Consider the following 17,988-nt stretch of genomic DNA (forward strand, 5'->3'; position numbering starts at 1 on the left):
ACTAGTATTATCAGAGGGCCTTGGAGTTGGTCAGGACAACTAGTATTATCAGAGGGCCTTGGAGTTGGTCAGGAAACTAGTATTATCAGAGGGCCTTGGAGTTGGTGAGGAAAACTAGTATTATCAGAGGGCCTTGGAGTTGGTCAGGAAAACTAGTATTATCAGAGGGCCTTGGAGTTGGTGAGGAAAACTAGTATTATCAGAGGGCCTTGGAGTTGGTCAGGAAAACTAGTATTATCAGAGGGCCTTGGAGTTGGTGAGGAAAACTAGTATTATCAGAGGGCCTTGGAGTTGGTGAGGAAAACTAGTATTATCAGAGGGCCTTGGAGTTGGTCAGGAAACAGAAGGTTATTCTGGCTGGAATAGTCAAAATAACATATGTGGTGTTTTGTGCTCAAGCACATCATTTCATTAGCCGACCTGTCCCAGTAAAACGAACCCCGTCCGGACAGAGCCAAGAGCTTTTCTTCCTCGGGGTTTCCTGGTCAGGTCACGTGGAAATACAACACACTTCTGCCCATTCCAGGTCTATTCCTCCTCAGTCACTATTCCAGGTCTATTCCTCCTCAGTCACTATTCCAGGTCTATTCCTCCTCAGTCACTATTCCAGGTCTATTCCTCCTCAGTCACTATTAACTATTCCAGGTCTATTCCTCCTCAGTCACTATTAACTATTCCAGGTCTATTCCTCCTCAGTAACTATTCCAGGTCTATTCCTCCTCAGTCACTATTCCAGGTCTATTCCTCCTCAGTCACTATTCCAGGTCTATTCCTCCTCAGTAACTATTCCTCCTCAGTCACTATTCCAGGTCTATTCCTCCTCAGTCACTATTCCAGGTCTATTCCTCCCAGGTAACTATTCCTCCTCAGTAACTATTAACTATTCCAGGTCTATTCCTCCTCAGTAACTGTTACTATTCCAGGTCTATTCCTCCTCAGTCACTATTAACTATTCCAGGTCTATTCCTCCTCAGTAACTGTTACTATTCCAGGTCTATTCCTCCTCAGTAACTGTTACTATTCCAGGTCTATTCCTCCTCAGTCACTATTCCAGGTCTATTCCTCCTCAGTAACTATTAACTATTCCAGGTCTATTCCTCCTCAGTCTATTCCCCCTCAGTAACTATTCCAGGTCTATTCCTCCTCAGTAACTATTCCAGGTCTATCCCTCCTCAGTAACTATTAACTATTCCAGGTCTATTCCTCCTCAGTAACTATTAACTATTCCAGGTCTATTCCTCCTCAGTAACTGTTACTATTCCAGGTCTATTCCTCCTCAGTCACTATTCCAGGTCTATTCCTCCTCAGTAACTATTCCAGGAACTATTCCAGGTCTATTCCTCCTCAGTAAACTATTCCAGGTCTATTTCCTCCTCAGTAACTCAGTAACTATTCCAGGTCTATTCCTCCTCAGTAACTGTTACTATTCCAGGTCTATTCCTCCTCAGTAACTATTCCAGGTCTATTCCTCCTCAGTAACTGTTACTATTCCAGGTCTATTCCTCCTCAGTAACTATTCCAGGTCTATTCCTCCTCAGTAACTATTCCAGGTCTATTCCCAGGTCTATTCATTCCTCCTCAGTATTCCCCTCAGTAAACTATTCCAGGTCTATTCCTCCTCAGTAACTGTTAACTATTCCAGGTCTATTCCTCCTCAGTAACTATTCCAGGTCTATTCCCCTCAGTAACTATTCCAGGTCTATTCCTCCTCAGTAACTGTTACTATTCCAGGTCTATTCCTCCTCTCTATTCCAGGTCTATTCCTCCTCAGTAACTATTCCAGGTCTCCTCAGTAACTATTCCTCCTCAGTAACTATTCCAGGTCTATTCCTCCTCAGTAACTGTTACTATTCCAGGTCTATTCCTCCTCAGTAACCTATTCCAGGTCTATTCCTCCTCAGTAACTATTCCAGGTCTATCCTCCTCCTAACTGTAACTATTCCAGGTCTATTTCCTCCTCAGTAACTATTCCAGGTCTATTCCTCCTCAGTACCTATTCCAGGTCTATTCCTCCTCAGTACCTATTCCAGGTCTATTCCTCCTCAGTAACTATTCCAGGTCTATTCCTCCTCAGTAACTGTTACTATTCCAGGTCTATTCCTCCTCAGTACCTATTCCAGGTCTATTCCTCCTCAGTAACTATTCCAGGTCTATTCCTCCTCAGTACCTATTCCAGGTCTATTCCTCCTCAGTACCTATTCCAGGTCTATTCCTCCTCAGTACCTATTCCAGGTCTATTCCTCCTCAGTACCTATTCCAGGTCTATTCCTCCTCAGTACCTAGGGTCTAGGTCTATTCCTCCTCATTAACTGTTACCTATTCCAGGTCTATTCCTCCTCAGTACCTATTCCAGGTCTATTCCTCCTCTATTCCAGGTCTCTGATGAGAAACTCCCGAACCTTCCCAGCGTGAGTTGAGGTACTACCTGTGAGGTCACGTCCTGCCCCAGGGTCTGCCACTGCAGGCCCTGGTACTCTGGGGGCCAATCGGACTGGATAAGGAGCGAGGATCAGCCTCCTCTCGCTCCCGACAACACTTCCTCATTCTGAGGGCAAGGTTGTGATGACGCACAGAGTTTCAGCTTGCCGACCACGAGGGCACCATGTGCATGTCACTAGGGGTAGGTTTAGGACGGCTAGAACGAGGGCCTTAGGGTACTGATGGGGGCTAGGGTAGGGGTAGGTTTCAGCTGGGGTATTTGGGCTAGAGGACGAGGGTATGGCAAGGTTAGGGGTACCTGGGGGCTAGGGTGTACCTGGGGTATTTGGGGGGGCGAGGGTATGGCAAGGTTAGGGGGTAGGGGTAGGGGTAGGTTTCAGCTGGGGTATTTGGGCTAGAGGACGAGGGTATGGCAAGGTTAGGGTACTGTACCAAGGTTAGGTACTGTACCTGGGGGCTAGGGTAGGGGTAGGTTTCAGCTGGGGTATTTGGGCTAGAGGAGCTGGGGAGGGTATGGCAGGGTTGGCAGGGGGTACTGTACCTTCAGTGGGTGTACTGGGGCTGCTGTCTGCAGGTGAAGAGGTCTCCTCCTCTGCACTGGGGGACGTGACTATGGGGTCATCCTGGGACAGCCTATCCTGGGACAGCTATTGGAGCTCGTGCTGGCTCCTGCTCGTCTTCTCCCACTGGGTGGCGACCAGGTTGCGGAGGAAGGTGCCTCTACAGGAACACAGACATGGAGGTAACTGGAGGTGACTGAGCCGCCATGGAGGGGTGTCGACCACACCATTACGGGGCAAGCATGGCAAAAAAATCACCCAGGATCACAGCAACAAAACAATAGATTAGATCAGACAGATTAGGAGAGAGAGAGAAAACCCACAGGACCTGAATCAGACAAACTGATTATAGTCTGGAAATACACACATATCATTTATAACCAAAACAATTTGATGTTCATTCCCAGAACAGACACCATACCCTGCAGCATGGCTGTGAGAGCCATTACATTCCTCGGCCCCTGCCACAGATATGCTGCCCCACGCTCTCAGATGGCAAGGTCCTAGCCAGCGACGGAAGCCAAGCCAACCACCACACCAGGGACTCACTCTCCCTCCCTCCCCAGGCGAGGGCTCAGCAGGGGTGGGCAGCTACTCCAGATAAAATAGGGCCCCTGGATCACTGCGATACATCACTCAGATTTACTGCTTTAATCTCATGAGTTAAGTACTGAGCCGTTTCATTTTACCGTCCAAAGGGACTGTAATGCAGCCGGCTATAGCCTCGTATCCCCTGTGGACCGGTTCGTACAGAAAACACTCATTGAGGCTGCTAATGCAGCCGGCTATAGCCTCGTATCCGCTGTGGACCGGTTCGTACAGAAAACACTCATTGAGGCTGCTAATGCTAATGCAGCCGGCTATAGCCTCGTATCCCCTGTGGACCGGTTCGTACAGAAAACACTCATTGAGGCTGCTAATGCTAATGCAGCCGGCTATAGCCTCGTATCCCCTGTGGACCGGTTCGTACAGAAAACACTCATTTAGGCTGCTAATGCTAATGCAGCCGGCTACAGCCTCGTATCCCCTGTGGATCGGTTCGTACATAAAACACTCATTTAGGCTGCTAATGCTAATGCAGCCGGCTATAGCCTCGTATCCGCTGTGGACCGGTTCGTACAGAAAACACTCATTTAGGCTGCTAATGCAGCCGGCTATAGCCTCGTATCCCCTGTGGACCGGTTCGTACAGAAAACACTCATTGAGGCTGCTAATGCTAATGCAGCCGGCTATAGCCTCGTATCCTCTGTGGACCGGTTCGTACAGAAAACACTCATTGAGGCTGCTAATGCTAATGCAGCCGGCTATAGCCTCGTATCCCCTGTGGACCGGTTCGTACATAAAACACTCATTTAGGCTGCTAATGCTAATGCAGCCGGCTACAGCCTCGTATCCCCTGTGGACCGGTTCGTACATAAAACATTCATTTAGGCTGAAAAGGCGTAGATTTCATCTGTAACTCCATTTAATGGCGAGAAGGCGAAGAAAGAAAAAAATAAAATATTTGTACTTTCTTTATGAAACACCATTTTCCACCACCATGCTAGTGTAGCTAATGCTAATCCAGGAACACCATGCTAGAGTAGCTAATGCTAATCCAGGAACACCATGCTAGAGTAGCTAATGCTAATCCAGGAACACCATGCTAGTGTAGCTAATGCTAATCCAGGAACACCATGCTAGAGTAGCTAATGCTTATCCAGGAACACCATGCTAGAGTAGCTAATGCTAATCCAGGAACACCATGCTAGTGTAGCTAATGCTAATCCAGGAACACCATGCTAGAGTAGCTAATGCTTATCCAGGAACACCATGCTAGAGTAGCTAATGCTAATCCCGGAAACACCATGCTAGAGTAGCTAATTGTAATCCCAGAACACCATGCTAGAGTAGCTAATGCTTATCCAGGAACACCATGCTAGAGTAGCTAATGCTAATCCAGGAACACCATGCTAGAGCTAATCCCAGAACACCATGCTAGAGTAGCTAATGCTAATCCCAGAACACCATGCTAGAGTAGCTAATGCTAATCCAGGAACACCATGCTAGAGTAGCTAATGCTAATCCCAGAACACCATGCTAGAGTAGCTAATGCTAATCCAGGAACACCATGCTAGAGTAGCTAATGCTAATTCCAGATGGTCCGTATTGCGTTCAGCCAATCAGATTGCAGTAGTCTATTTTTTTCACCCCCTGGTCTGATTTCTTTTAGAACTCTAGCGTGGACCGGGACTAGCATTAGCTACTCTAGCATGGTGTTCTGGGATTAGCATTAGCTACTCTAGCATGGTGGTGGAAAATGGTGTTCTGGGATTAGCATTAGCTACTCTAACATGGTGTTCTGTGATTAGCATTAACTTCTCTAGCATGGTGTTTTGGGATTAGCATTAGCTACTCTAGCATGGTGTTCTGGGATTAGCATTAGCTACTCTAGCATGGTGTTCTGGGATTAGCATTAGCTACTCTAGCATGGTGTTCTGGGATTAGCATTAGCTACTCTAGCATGGTGTTCTGGGATTAGCATTAGCTACTCTAGCATGGTGTTCTGGGATTAGCATTAGCTACTCTAGATGTTGAGCATGACATTTCCGTTTAGCTTCATTCTGCTCCGTCTGTGTCTTGAACCTGTCAATCAATGTTCATGATTAAAACCCTGTTAAATTGATTGGTCGAACCGGACTTTAAATCATAAACCGCAGACCCCACACCACACCGTTAATATCAACACACCATTACACCCAGGCTACGTCCCAATTGGCACCCTATTCAATACATAGTCCTGTTGGCCATTAAAACCCTATTGGCTCTGGTCTATAGTAGTACCACTATATAGAGAATAGGGCTCTGGTCTATAGTAGTACCACTATATAGGGAATAGGGTTCTGGTCTATAGTAGTACCACTATATAGGGAATAGGGCTCTGGTCTGAAGTAGTACCACTATATAGGGAATAGGGCTCTGGTCTACAGTAGTACCACTATATAGAGAATAGGGCTCTGGTCTATAGTAGTACCACTATATAGGGAATAGGGCTCTGGTCTAAAGTAGTACCACTATATAGGGAATAGGGCTCTGGTCTATAGTAGTACCACTATATAGGGCTCTGGTCTATAGTAGTACCACTATATAGGGAATAGGGCTCTGGTCTATAGTAGTACCACTATATAGGGAATAGGGCCCTGGTCTATAGTAGTACCACTATATAGGGAATAGGACTCTGGTCTATAGTAGTACCACTATATAGGGAATAGGGCTCTGGTCTATAGTAGTACCACTATATAGGGAATAGGGCTCTGGTCTAGTAGTACCACTATATAGTAGTACCACTATATAGGGAATAGGGCTCTGGTCTATAGTAGTACCACTATATAGGGAATAGGGCTCTGGTCTATAGTAGTACCACTATATAGGGAATAGGGCTCTGGTCTATAGTAGTACCACTATATAGGGAATAGGGCTCTGGTAGGCTCTGGTCTATAGTATTACCACTATATAGGGAATAGGGCTCTGGTCTATAGTAGTACCACTATATAGGGAATAGGGCTCTGGTCTATAGTAGTACCACTATATAGGGAATAGGGCTCTGGTCTATAGTAGTACCACTATATAGGGCTCTGGTCTATAGTAGTACCACTATATAGGGCTCTGGTCTATAGTAGTACCACTATATAGGGAATAGGGCTCTGGTCTATAGTAGTACCACTATGTAGGGAATAGGGCTCTGGTCTATAGTAGTGCCACTATATAGGGAATAGGGCTCTGGTCTATAGTAGTACCACTATATAGGGAATAGGTCTCTTGTCTATAGTAGTGCACTATATAGGGAATAGGGCACCATTTGGAACACAAACATGACCCCTAGCTCCCAGAATGCAGCAGCAGGCTCCAAAGCAGGTCGATCACCTCCCATCATGCAACACGACGCTCCATAACCGTACTTACTGAAACTTCCTGAGGACGGGCTTGTCCATATCAACATTACAGTCCTCTGGGCTGGGGAGATAACATTAGTTTAAACCTCTACAGTACAGTCCTCTGGGCTGGGGAGATAACATTAGTTTAAACCTCTACAGTACAGTCCTCTGGGCTGGGGAGATAACAGTGAGCATGGTAACCTGGTCTCCAAGCTCCTCATACAGACAGAGACAGTGAGCATGGTAACCCTGGTCTCCAAGCTCCTCATATAGACAGAGACAGTGAGCATGGTAACCCTGGTCTCCAAGCTCCTCATACAGACAGAGACAGTGAGCATGGTAACCCTGGTCTCCAAGCTCCTCATATAGACAGAGACAGTGAGCATGGTAACCCTGGTCTCCAAGCTCCTCATATAGACAGAGACAGTGAGCATGGTAACCCTGGTCTCCAAGCTCCTCATATAGACAGAGACAGTGAGCATGGTAACCCTGGTCTCCAAGCTCCTCATATAGACAGAGACAGTGAGCATGGTAACCCTGGTCTCCATGGTAATTAGAACATCTGAACAGAATGTGATAGTCATAACCATTGTGTCATCATTGCATTCCAAACTGCCGCCTCATCAGAACCAATTCCATGCAGCTGTTGAAACCATTCATTAAAATATGCAACGTACAGACATCACTCCTCCATTTCCTGGTTTGATAAAATTTCTAATAGTTCCCCTAATTTCAGTTTATATGACAAAACAAACACGTCTAGTGTAGAGAGTCATTGTACCATCTAAACTGCAGTGGAATATATTTTCAATAACCCCAAAAATATAGTATTTTCAGCTGGTGAACAAAACCGAAAGTAAAAGACACAAAAAACCAAACCGAAGAATGGGAAGCAGAAACACAATAGCACGAATAGAACAGATCTGACACTTCTTAGACTTTCAATGAGAATGACAGATCTATAACTCAGGCCAGGGAAAGAGAAGAGAGGGTTTAAACATCTGAACAGAGACAGAGACAGGCCAGGGAAAGAGAAGAGAGGGTTTAAACAGAGACAGAGACAGGCCAGGGAAAGAGAAGAGAGGGTTTAACCATCTGGACAGAGACAGGCCAGGGAAAGAGAAGAGAGGGTTTAAACAGAGACAGAGACAGAGACAGGCCAGGGAAAGAGAAGAGAGGGTTTAAACATCTAGACAGAGACAGGCCAGGGAAAGAGAAGAGAGGGTTTAAACATCTGGACAGAGACAGGCCAGGGAAAGAGAAGAGAGGGTTTAAACATCTAGACAGAGACAGAGACAGGCCAGGGAAAGAGAAGAGAGGGTTTAAACATCTGGACAGAGACAGAGACAGGCCAGGGAAAGAGAAGAGAGGGTTTAAACAGAGAGGGTTTAAACAGAGACAGAGACAGGCCAGGGAAAGAGAAGAGAGGGTTTAAACATCTGAACAGAGACAGGCCAGGGAAAGAGAAGAGAGGGTTTAACCATCTGAACAGAGACAGGCCAGGGAAAGAGAAGAGAGGGTTTAAACATCTGAACAGAGACAGGCCAGGGAAAGAGAAGAGAGGGTTTAAACATCTGAACAGAGACAGGCCAGGGAAAGAGAAGAGAGGGTTTAAACATCTGAACAGAGACAGGCCAGGGAAAGAGAAGAGAGGGTTTAAACAGAGACAGATACAGGCCAGGGAAAGAGAAGAGAGGGTTTAAACATCTGAACAGAGACAGGCCAGGGAAAGAGAAGAGAGGGTTTAAACATCTGAACAGAGACAGAGACAGGCCAGGGAAAGGCCAGGGAGAGAGAGGGTTTAAACATCTGAACAGAGACAGAGACAGGCCAGGGAAAGAGAAGAGAGGGTTTAAACATCTGAACAGAGACAGGCCAGGGAAAGAGAAGAGAGGGTTTAAACAGAGACAGAGACAGGCCAGGGAAAGAGAAGAGAGGGTTTAAACAGAGACAGAGACAGGCCAGGGAAAGAGAAGAGAGGGTTTAAACATCTGAACAGAGACAGGGAAAGAGAAGAGAGGGTTTAAACAGAGACAGAGACAGGCCAGGGAAAGAGAAGAGAGGGTTTAACCATCTGAACAGAGACAGGGAAAGAGAAGAGAGGGTTTAAACAGAGACAGAGACAGGCCAGGGAAAGAGAAGAGAGGGTTTAAACATCTGAACAGAGACAGGGAAAGAGAAGAGAGGGTTTAAACAGAGACAGAGACAGGCCAGGGAAAGAGAAGAGAGGGTTTAAACATCTGAACAGAGACAGGCCAGGGAAAGAGAAGAGAGGGTTTAAACATCTGAACAGAGACAGGCCAGGGAAAGAGAAGAGAGGGTTTAAACAGAGACAGAGACAGGCCAGGGAAAGAGAAGAGAGGGTTTAAACATCTGAACAGAGACAGGCCAGGGAAAGAGAAGAGAGGGTTTAAACATCTGAACAGAGACAGGCCAGGGAAAGAGAAGAGAGGGTTTAAACAGAGACAGAGACAGGCCAGGGAAAGAGAAGAGAGGGTTTAAACAGAGACAGAGACAGGCCAGGGAAAGAGAAGAGAGGGTTTAACCATCTGGACAGAGACAGAGACAGGCCAGGGAAAGAGAAGAGAGGGTTTAAACATCTGAACAGAGACAGAGACAGGCCAGGGAAAGAGAAGAGAGGGTTTAAACAGAGACAGAGACAGGCCAGGGAAAGAGAAGAGAGGGTTTAACCATCTGAGACAGAGACAGGCCAGGGAAAGAGAAGAGAGGGTTTAAACAGAGACAGAGACAGGCCAGGGAAAGAGAAGAGAGGGTTTAAACAGAGACAGAGACAGGCCAGGGAAAGAGAAGAGAGGGTTTAAACAGAGACAGAGACAGGCCAGGGAAAGAAAATAGCTGAAAATGGGAGCAGCGTAGCAAGCATTTTTCCCATGTTATTTCACCCGTTGCCTGAATCAGTGTTGCTCCGCGTGTTCAACCTTTGGCCCTATATGGTTCTATCAACAGGATGGGGTGTTACAGTCATTTATACTGTATGTTACAGTCATTTATACTGTATGTTACAGTCATTTATACTGTATGTTACAGTCATTTATACTGTATGTTACAGTCATTTATACTGTATGTTACAGTCATTTATACTGTATGTTACAGTCATTTATACTGTATGTTACAGTCATTTATACTGTATGTTACAGTCATTTATACTGTATGTTACAGTCATTTATACTGTATGTTAGTCATTTATACTGTATGTTACAGTCATTTATACTGTATGTTATAATCATTTATACTGTATGTTATAATCATTTATACTGTATGTTATAATCATTTATACTGTATGTTAGTCATTTATACTGTATGTTACAGTCATTTATACTGTATGTTACAATCATTTATACTGTATGTTATAATCATTTATACTGTATGTTACAATCATTTATACTGTATGTTACAGTCATTTATACTGTATGTTACAGTCATTTATACTGTATGTTACAGTCATTTATACTGTATGTTACAGTCATTTATACTGTATGTTACAGTCATTTATACTGTATGTTACAGTCATTTATACTGTATGTTACAGTCATTTATACTGTATGTTACAGTCATTTATACTGTATGTTACAGTCATTTATACTGTATGTTACAATCATTTATACTGTATGTTACAGTCATTTATACTGTATGTTACAGTCATTTATACTGTATGTTACAGTCATTTATACTGTATGTTACAGTCATTTATACTGCATGTTACAATCATTTATACTGTATGTTACAGTCATTTATACTGTATGTTACAGTCATTTATACTGTATGTTACAGTCATTTATACTGTATGTTACAATCATTTATACTGTATGTTACAATCATTTATACTGTATGTTATAATCATTTATACTGTATGTTATAATCATTTATACTGTATGTTATAATCATTTATACTGTATGTTACAATCATTTATACTGTATGTTAGTCATTTATACTGTATGTTACAGTCATTTATACTGTATGTTACAATCATTTATACTGTATGTTACAATCATTTATACTGTATGTCAATCATTTATACTGTATGTTACAATCATTTATACTGTATGTTATAATCATTTATACTGTATGTTATAATCATTTATACTGTATGTTATAATCATTTATACTGTATGTTATAATCATTTATACTGTATGTTAGTCATTTATACTGTATGTTATAATCATTTATACTGTATGTTATAGTCATTTATACTGTATGTTATAATCATTTATACTGTATGTTAGTCATTTATACTGTATGTTATAATCATTTATACTGTATGTTAGTCATTTATACTGTATGTTATAATCATTTATACTGTATGTTATAATCATTTATACTGTATGTTATAATCATTTATACTGTATGTTATAATCATTTATACTGTATGTTATAATCATTTATACTGTATGTTACAGTCATTTATACTGTATGTTACAATCATTTATACTGTATGTTACAATCATTTATACTGTATGTTATAATCATTTATACTGTATGTTATAATCATTTATACTGTATGTTATAATCATTTATACTGTATGTTACAATCATTTATACTGTATGTTATAATCATTTATACTGTATGTTACAGTCATTTATACTGTATGTTACAGTCATTTATACTGTATGTTACAGTCATTTATACTGTATGTTACAGTCATTTATACTGTATGTTACAGTCATTTATACTGTATGTTATAATCATTTATACTGTATGTTACAGTCATTTATACTGTATGTTTCACCATAATTCAGCCTCAATGTGATGCTAGATACTGTACAGAGTGACAGAATATGGTAACCCTCTTTAGCTATAAAGCTAACGTACCAGAATATGGTAAACCTCTTTAGCTATAAAGCTAACGTACCAGAATATGGTAACCCTCTTTAGCTATAAAGCTAACGTACCAGAATATGGTAAACCTCTTTAGCTATAAAGCTAACGTACCAGAATATGGTAACCCTCTTTAGCTATAAAGCTAACGTACCAGAATATGGTAAACCTCTTTAGCTATAAAGCTAACGTACCAGAATATGGTAAACCTCTTTAGCTATACAGCTAACGTACCAGTGACAGAATATGGTAAACCTCTTTAGCTATACAGCTAACGTACCAGTGACAGCCCTGTTACATAAGGCCTGAATAGAAGTCTCTAATTGGGGATTTGAATTGACGGGTCCATCTGTTGGTTGTTGTCAGGAAGTCTGAACAGCGTGGCGGCTCCCTCCCTCCCTTCTCATCCATGCTTCATCCCTCCCCCTCTTCCTCCCTCCTCTCTTCCTCCATCTCGTTCCCGCTCTCTCTCTGTCTCTCATTCCTTTAAATGACTAACTATCATAATGATTTAAAATCACAACAGCACCTCACAGAAAGTCACATTCTTTGGCCGTGCAGAGGGCTACTCACCAAACGGCACTGTGGCTGGCCTGCTCAGAGCTGCACAAGGAGAGGGAGGGAGGGAGGGAACGAGGGAAGGGAGGAATTTTGGGCAACCACAACAGCAAGGAAAGAGAAAAAGGATGGCAACCAGACATTATGAAGGAGGGGGAGAGGAGAGAGGGGAATAGAGGAGGACAGGAGAGAGGGGAAGAGAGGGGGAGAGAGGAGGAGGAGAGGGGAAGAGAGGGGGAGAGGAGGAGGACAGGAGAGAGGGGAGAGGAGGAGGACAGGAGAGAGGGGAGAGGAGGAGGACAGGAGAGAGGGGAGAGGAGGAGGACAGGAGAGAGGGGAGAGGAGGACAGGAGAGAGGGGAGAGGAGGAGGACAGGAGAGAGGGGAGAGGAGGAGGACAGGAGAGAGGGGAAGGAGGAGGACAGGAGAGAGGGGGACAGGAGAGAGGGGAAGGAAGGGGACAGGAGAGAGGGGAAGGAGGACAGGAGAGAGGGGGACAGGAGAGAGGGGGACAGGAGAGAGGGGAAGGAAGAGGACAGGAGAGAGGGGGACAGGAGAGAGGGGAAGGAGGACAGGAGAGAGGGGGACAGGAGAGAGGGGGACAGAGAGGAGGGGGACAGGAGAGAGGGGACAGGAGAGAGGGGACAGGAGAGAGGGGGACAGGAGAGAGGGGGAAGGAAGAGGGGGACAGGAGAGAGGGGAAGGAAGGGGACAGGGAGAGGGGGACAGGAGAGAGGGGGACAGGAGAGAGGGGGAAGGAAGGGGACAGAGAGAGGGGGACAGGAGAGAGGGGACAGGAGAGAGGAGGAGGGGACAGGAGAGGGGAGGGGGACAGGAGAGAGGGGGAAGGAAGAGGGGGACAGGAGAGAGGGGAAGGAGGGGACAGAGAGAGAGGGGGACAGGAGAGAGGGGGACAGGAGAGAGGGGAAGGAGGACAGGAGAGAGGGGGACAGGAGAGAGGGGAAGGAAGGGGACAGGAGAGAGGGGGACAGGAGAGAGGGGGACAGGAGAGAGGGGAAGGAAGAGGGGGACAGGAGAGAGGGGAAGGAAGAGGGGGACAGGGAAGAGGGGAAGGAAGAGGGGGACAGGGAAGAGGGGAAGGGAGAGGGGGACAGGAGAGAGGGAAGGAGGAGGACAGGAGAGAGAAGAGGAAAGAGGGAGAGAAACACACAGAAGGGGGAGAGAGAGTCAGAGACAAAGCTGACCTGAAGAGAGAGGAAGGTTAAGACTGGTAATTCAGTAAAGATGATGTAGAGTCAGTGATACAAACCATGACCATTAGACACCTACTGTTTATAACATCTAGCAGAAACAAAGGGAGGTTGAAGACAAATGACGATGTCTCTTAAAATGGTCACCGACAAATGTTTTCATGTCAGCGAGCTGGTTGTCCATCCAAAACAGCAGTGGATTTAAAAGCTCAATGGTGGACATCAGATCAAATAATATACTAGTCACCACACTGCCAAACACTGGTGAAGGTCATCTACAACAACGTGTGATGGCTATTAATAACAGTGACCCTCAGCAGGTATATAACCCCCCCATCATAATAACAGTGACCCTCAGCAGGTATATAACCCCCCTCATCATAATTTCATCATAATAACAGTGACCCTCAGCAGGTATATAACCCCCCTATCATAATAACAGTGACCCTCAGCAGGTATATAACCCCTCATCCCCCTATCATAATAACAGTGACCCTCAGCAGGTATATAACCCCCTATCATAATAACAGTGACCCTCAGCAGGTATATAACCCCCCCTTTCATCATAATAACAGTGACCCTCAGCAGGTATATAACCCCCTGCTTTCATCATAATAACAGTGACCCTCAGCAGGTATATAACCCCCCTGCTTTCATCATAATAACAGTGACCCTCAGCAGGTATATAACCCCCCTGCTTTCATCATAATAACAGTGTGACAGTGACCCTCAGCAGGTATATAACCCCCCCTTTCATCATAATAACAGTGACCCTCAGCAGGTATATAACCCCCTGCTTTCATCATAATAACAGTGACCCTCAGCAGGTATATAACCCCCCCTTTCATCATAATAACAGTGACCCTCAGCAGGTATATAACCCCCCCTCAGCAGGTATATAACCCCCATAATAACACAGTGACCCTCAGCAGGTATATAACCCAGGTATATAACCCCCCCCTGCTTTCATCATAATAACAGTGACCCTCAGCAGGTATACCCCCCCCTGCTTTCATCATAATAACAGTGACCCTCAGCAGGTATATAACCCCCCTGCTTTCATCATAATAACAGTGACCCTCAGCAGGTATATAACCCCCCTGCTTTCATCATAATAACAGTGACCCTCAGCAGGTATATAACCCCCCCCTGCTTTCATCATAATAACAGTGACCCTCAGCAGGTATATAACCCCCCTGCTTTCATCATAATAACAGTGACCCTCAGCAGGTATATAACCCCCTGCTTTCATCATAATAACAGTGACCCTCAGCAGGTATATAACCCCCCTGCTTTCATCATAATAACAGTGACCCTCAGCAGGTATATAACCCCCCCTGCTTTCATCATAATAACAGTGACCCTCAGCAGGTATATAACCCCCCCCCCTCAGCAGGTATATAACCCCCCTGCTTTCATCATAATAACAGTGACCCTCAGCAGGTATATAACCCCCCTGCTTTCATCATAATAACCCCCTGCTTTCATCATAATAACAGTGACCCTCAGCAGGTATATAACCCCCTGCTTTCATCCCCCTGCTTTCTTTCATCATAATAACAGTGACCCTCAGCAGGTATATAACCCCCCTGCTTTCATCATAATAACAGTGACCCTCAGCAGGTATATAACCCCCCTGCTTTCATCATAATAACAGTGACCCTCAGCAGGTATATAACCCCCCTGCTTTCATCATAATAACAGTGACCCTCAGCAGGTATATAACCCCCCCTGCTTTCATCATAATAACAGTGACCCTCAGCAGGTATATAACCCCCCCCCTGCTTTCATCATAATAACAGTGACCCTCACAGTATATGACCCCCCTCAGCAGGTATATAACCCCCCTGCTTTCATCATAATAACAGTGACCCTCAGCAGGTATATATACCCCCCTGCTTTCATCATAATAACAGTGACCCTCAGCAGGTATATAACCCCCCCCTGCTTTCATCATAATAACAGTGACCCTCAGCAGGTATATAACCCCCCCCCCCCCTGCTTTCATCATAATAACAGTGACCCTCAGCAGGTATAACCCCCCTGCTTTCATCATAATAACAGTGACCCTCAGCAGGTATATAACCCCCCCTGCTTTCATCATAATAACAGTGACCCTCAGCAGGTATATAACCCCCTGCTTTCATCATAATAACAGTGACCCTCAGCAGGTATATAACCCCCCTGCTTTCATCATAATAACAGTGACCCTCAGCAGGTATATAATCCCCCTCAGCAGGTATATAACCCCCCTGCTTTCATCATAATAACAGTGACCCTCAGCAGGTATATAACCCCCCTGCTTTCATCATATAACAGTGACCCTCAGCAGGTATATAACCCCCCTGCTTTCATCATAATAACAGTGACCCTCAGCAGGTATATAACCCCCCTGCTTTCATCATAATAACAGTGACCCTCAGCAGGTATATAAGCCCCCCCTGCTTTCATCATAATAACAGTGACCCTCAGCAGGTATATAACCCCCCCTGCTTTCATCATAATAACAGTGACCCTCAGCAGGTATATAACCCCCCCTGCTTTCATCATAATAACAGTGACCCTCAGCAGGTATATAACCCCCTGCTTTCATCATAATAACCCTCAGCAGGTATATAACCCCCCCTGCTTTCATCATAATAACAGTGACCCTCAGCAGGTATATAACCCCCCTGCTTTCATCATAATAACAGTGACCCTCAGCAGGTATATAACCCCCCTGCTTTCATCATAATAACAGTGACCCTCAGCAGGTATATAACCCCCCTGCTTTCATCATAATAACAGTGACCCTCAGCAGGTATATAACCCCCCTGCTTTCATCATAATAACAGTGACCCTCAGCAGGTATATAACCCCCCTGCTTTCATCATAATAACAGTGACCCTCAGCAGGTATATAACCCTCAGCAGGTATATAACCCCCCTGCTTTCATCATAATAACAGTGACCTCAGCAGGTATATAACCCCCTGCTTTCATCATAATAACAGTGACCCTCAGCAGGTATATAACCCCCTGCTTTCATCATAATAACAGTGACCCTCAGCAGGTATATAACCCCCTGCTTTCATCATAATAACAGTGACCCTCAGCAGGTATATAACCCCCCCCTCAGCAGGTATATTCATCATAATAACAGTGACCCTCAGCAGGTATATAAACCCCCTGCTTTCATCCCCCTCAGCAGGTATATAACCCCCCTGCTTTCATCATAATAACAGTGACCCTCAGCAGGTATATAACCCCCCCCCCCCTGCTTTCATCATAATAACAGTGACCCTCAGCAGGTATATAACCCCCCCCTGCTTTCTTAATAACAGTGACCTCAGGTATATACCCCCCTGCTTTCATCATAATAACAGTGACCCTCAGCAGGTATATAACCCCCCTGCTTTCATCATAATAACAGTGACCCTCAGCAGGTATATAACCCAGGTATATAACCCCCCTGCTTTCATCATAATAACAGTGACCCTCAGCAGGTATATAACCCCCCTGCTTTCATCATAATAACAGTGACCCTCAGCAGGTATATAACCCCCCTGCTTTCATCATAATAACAGTGACCCTCAGCAGGTATATAACCCCCTGCTTTCATCATAATAACAGTGACCCTCAGCAGGTATATAACCCCCCTGCTTTCATCATAATAACAGTGACCCTCAGCAGGTATTTAATCTCCCGTCCATCCTGCTTTCATCACAGTGCTCAGCAGGTATAAACCCCCTTTCATCATAATCTCTGACCCCCCCCGGGTCTCTGTCCCCCCCCCACCCACCCGGTCACTGTCCCCCCCCCCGGTCTCGGTCCCCCCCCCCCCGGTCTCAGTCCCCCCGGTCTCCCCGTCCCCCCCCGTACCCCCGGGTCCCCCCAGTCCCCCCCACCCTGTCTCAGTACCCCCCCTGTCCCCCCCCGGTCTCTGAGAGGTTCAGTATCAGAACTCACCTGAAGGTGTTCCTCTCGGTCTTGTTCCCGTGTCGCTCTGGGACCGTCTGGGGCTGCTGTTGCTTCTCAGGGCCAGCCAAGTCAGTAGGAGACGGGCTGAGGACGGGCCGACGGACAGGAGGGAAAAACACACACAGAGGGAGAGAGTGAGGGGCAAGGGTTGCCAAGGCAACAGCAGTACACAACACACACTTCAGTGTTTAGTGTTTGTGTGAGCGAGTGTGTGTGTGTCTTTGTTTGTTTGTGTGTGAGAGTGTGAGTGTGTGAGAGAGTGAGTGCATGTGAGTGTGTGAGAGAGTGAGTGGGAGTGAGTGTGAGTGTGAGTGTGTGTGAGAGTGAGTGAGTGTTTGTGAGAGTGAGTAAGTGAGTGAGTGTGTGTGCCTCATCGTTTCTACGAGACAGAATAGTTGTTTTTCCAGCAGGCGTTAGTTTGTCAGTGTGTGAGAGAGAGAGTGAGTGAGGGAGTGAGTGAGTGTGAGTGAGTGTGTGAGACTGTAAGCGGTCACACATGATGTCAGTCAC

The 17,988-nt window shown here is 45.2% G+C and overlaps 1 long non-coding RNA gene across 1 annotated transcript; it reads right to left on the minus strand.

The window, feature by feature from the left end:
* Positions 1–3,095: 3,095 nt before the first annotated feature.
* LOC127928044 (uncharacterized) lies at positions 3,096–17,776 on the minus strand. Its single transcript, XR_008130101.1, has 3 exons — positions 17,467–17,776; positions 6,942–6,992; positions 3,096–3,159 (listed from the first exon to the last, which is right to left on the minus strand). It is a non-coding gene; the product is annotated as an uncharacterized LOC127928044 (long non-coding RNA).
* Between the last annotated feature and the right edge of the window lie 212 nt (positions 17,777–17,988).

Source organism: Oncorhynchus keta, unplaced genomic scaffold (genome assembly GCF_023373465.1).
Source record: "Oncorhynchus keta strain PuntledgeMale-10-30-2019 unplaced genomic scaffold, Oket_V2 Un_scaffold_20273_pilon_pilon, whole genome shotgun sequence".
NCBI classification, from domain to species: domain Eukaryota; kingdom Metazoa; phylum Chordata; class Actinopteri; order Salmoniformes; family Salmonidae; genus Oncorhynchus; species Oncorhynchus keta.